Below are 3,551 nucleotides of genomic sequence, written 5' to 3'. Positions count from 1 at the left end.
GTCCATCCCAAAAAGGAGACTTTTTTTTTATAAGAATGGATCCCAGCATACTTCAGATCACTGGATCCCAACATAATTACTTATATGAAAGTCTTGAATCTTGATACAGTTTACCTCTCATATTCTTAGATAAGTTTTAATTAGGTTTGCAGTGTATTATTTAGATTTGCTAAACTGGTTTAACTCACATGGTGGCAGCTTGAGTGTAATGCTGTGTTTTGTACAATAAGTGAAAACAAATGTTTTCTCATGAGCTAAAGGAGAATGACAAGCTGAGGTTCTGATAAGACAAAAGGATTATGGAATGGGCAGTGATACACGGTAGTTACAAATTCTATCAAACTGAGATTTTTTGATGATTTCTTTTTTGTTTTGTTTTGTTTTAAGGGAAAAGGTTCATTGGGGGAATCCCAGCAGACCTGATGGAAGGGATAAAGAAGGAAAAGAGGGATAAGGCGAGTGTAAGAGGGTTATCAAGAGAGAGTGAGAGAGAGATTAGGAGATGGAGAGAAAGAGAGACATGTATTCAGAAACAGGTCCACTTAAAACCTTACTTGGGGTGGGAAGGGAAGTATGAGTAGCAAATCCCATTAGGATGGGGGGTGGAGCTGACACTGGTGGTTGGCTCATGGGGTCACCTGGCTTCCAGCCATGGTGGTGGGGGCTAGAGCCTAGGGTGGTGGTGTTTGAATATTACTTCATTATTTTGTTATGAATGTGTTTATGTAAATATTTCTGTGCTTCAAATACTGCTCTTTTTTATCATGTTATCATATAACAGTTTGCCTCAGAGTCTTTAAGTATTTGTAACTTTAAATCCTAAAAATTTTAGTTACAAGATATCAAGAAGGGTGACTATTTATGCAAGGAATGTGCATGCTCTTTTAGGGAGTTTGTGCATTTTTGGCTCTAAGTATTTTTTTATTATTTGACATGGAAGTAGAACTGTTATTTCTTTGGGGATTACATTTGTTTTAAGGAGATGTTTTGAGTTCAGGATTGATAAGGATCATATTGGTTTTTTTTCTCTTTCATATATTTAAACAAGTTGAAAATTATATTCACAGCATCTTCTAAATTTTGGCCAAGAGTCAAAAAATGCATTTAAACTTTGGAACGTGCCCACATAGACAGGGAGGCTCACCCCAGCAGTAGTTGGGGCAAATACCCAAGAACCAAAGGGCTGGGAAAGTCAGGAAGAGCAGAAAGGATTCTTCAGTTTATGAACTTGGTGCACTGGGACCTCCAGGCTGACACCTTTACAACAGAGACACAGTTCCATCTAGCTGGCACCTGTCCCTTCCATTACTTGCTGAGCCTGCTTCTGTCCCATGCAGCACTGTGCAACTGAATGGAATAACTTCTCAATTTCTGGGGCACAGTGTACAAACTGGTGGTTCCAGAACTTAAATGCTGGATTTTTAATCAGCTCAATGAAGGTAATAAGAAGACCCCAAGGATGTGGCCTATTTGCAATCAACCGTTCCAAAAGAACCCTTGTGATCTGTTCCTGGATAGCTTTAGTGTTGGCCTCTGCAAAAAGGTACAGCATGGTGCAGCTAAAGTAATGAGTGTGGCTACTGGGGTATCACAGCTGATTTGCAATTGCGTTCAAGAAGAGATAGCGACCCTCAGTATCCAAGTCCACAGCCAGGTTCTGGAAGATGTCCATGTGTGCCAAGTGGGTGATGGTGCTCATTGAAGGTGTGCTGCCCTTGTTGTGAATGTGCGCAATGGCCTGAGTCCCTACATAGAGCACCAGTGCATTGATGAGCTGGAGGTTGTAGCGATTGCCAGGCTCATTGGACACCTGTAGTTTGCTGCGCAGATCAGAGAGGTAACTGGTGATCGAGTTTTAAGATAAGAATCCTAATCCTTTTTGAATTGAGGTGGCATCACTCCAGTGAAATTGGTGAGAATCCAGGGAGCAATGTTAATTTCACTCAACATGTCCACCTTCAGATTAGGAGTGAATGGGTCCAGGAGCCTCATGTTTCTTGGGAAGGCACTCAGTATCAAATTTCTTAGCTGGATACAATTGGGTGGGATTACATTACAGAACCCATAATGGTAATCACAAAGGAATTCTGGGAAGTCGTGCAAAAGAACCAGCAGCACTCTTAAAGTACCCTTATAGAGGATTTGCATAGGTTTGGTGAGTTCCACATTTCTAAGGAAAGGCGCTAAATATTTGAATAAATCAATCAGTAGCTGTGCATACATAGGCCCCCTCTTCTTCTGTGGCGTATGTGCCAGTATTCTTGCAATAGATAAGGATCATATTGTAAATATTAACTCAACTCAGTCAACTTAGTAGGGCCGTTGTGCTGAGTTTGACGAAACTGTTATTGATGTTACTGTGTAGACATATTGTAGATGTGATTAAAATCTACCATCATCTAAATAAAGGAGATTTTATATATATATATATATATATGTATGTATATGTGTATATATATGCAAACTTCTCTATTAAGATCCCAGATTGATACAGTAAGCAAATACAGGTAAGAAAATATAAAATTAAATTAGTAATATGCAAATCTACTTGTGTTCTGAGAAATGGAATGTGAGTATAATTAGAAAGCTTATGGGTATAATTAGAAAACCTACTCTTAAGAAGGAGTTTATTATTCAATTAATTAAATATTTTAGTCTGTATAATGTCAATACATTTTTAATGGTGCAGCTCCTTGTTACTAGAGCAGTGCTTTTCAAACCATCTATAGGAAGGACCAAGATTTTCCCCATCCCACTGTAGATTAATATTTTGTAAAATAAAGTAAAATGAATAATAATTACTGTAAAAGTGAAATTCTGAGAGGACAGAAAAATGTAATCTTTTTTTTCATTTTAAATTAGATGCTCCACAAAATAATCATTGCTTCTCATGATAATTACCATATTTTTTATTTTAAAACACCTACAACCTTTATGTTTTGATGCTGTCTCTGAATATATAACTACCACAAATACAGATATAATGTAATTTGAATGTTCTATTTTTAGGTCATTTCTCTTTTCTTCTGTCACATTAGTATTGTTTGGAACAAAATACTTATTCCTTGTCACGATAATGGCAGCATATTGCTTTTCATTTCATAATATTTGCAGTATTTTAGAATTCTTTTGATGTTTTACTTTCAGCATACCATCTGCATATATCTTTAATATTCTAGTTTAAGTCAGTATTTGCCTGGTGAAATGGAGGCCGTCTTGCTAGGGTTTACATTGTGAGGTCATCAGCTTCTTCAAAGTTCTGTAAGTTGTCTTGGCAACTTTCAAGTACACAGTTTCTCATAGACATCTTAGGATGGGGTAATCATTCACCTCTTCCAGGTAATATGTTGTGTATATTTTATGGATGTTTGTGGGACTCTAAATTACCTTTTAACTGGGAAAACTAAAGTAGTTGAAGACTATTATGATACGTGTCATTGTCATTGTCTTTGATTTTCTTTTTCTTGAGTCTTTACTTTCCTTTTTAATGTGTTGTAATAGTCCATTAATCACCAATGTTCCTTGAGTCTTTTATTAACTTGTCATTTGTC

General features: G+C 36.9%; 1 pseudogene; it reads right to left on the bottom strand.

Moving 5' to 3' along the window:
• Positions 1-1,256: 1,256 nt before the first annotated feature.
• Positions 1,257-2,268, bottom strand: LOC133754784 (CCR4-NOT transcription complex subunit 1-like; annotated as a pseudogene).
• Positions 2,269-3,551: the final 1,283 nt, after the last annotated feature.

Source organism: Lepus europaeus, unplaced genomic scaffold, assembly GCF_033115175.1.
Source record: "Lepus europaeus isolate LE1 unplaced genomic scaffold, mLepTim1.pri SCAFFOLD_29, whole genome shotgun sequence".
Classification (NCBI taxonomy): Eukaryota; Metazoa; Chordata; class Mammalia; order Lagomorpha; family Leporidae; genus Lepus; species Lepus europaeus.
This window is presented reverse-complemented; position numbering and strand designations above follow the sequence as displayed.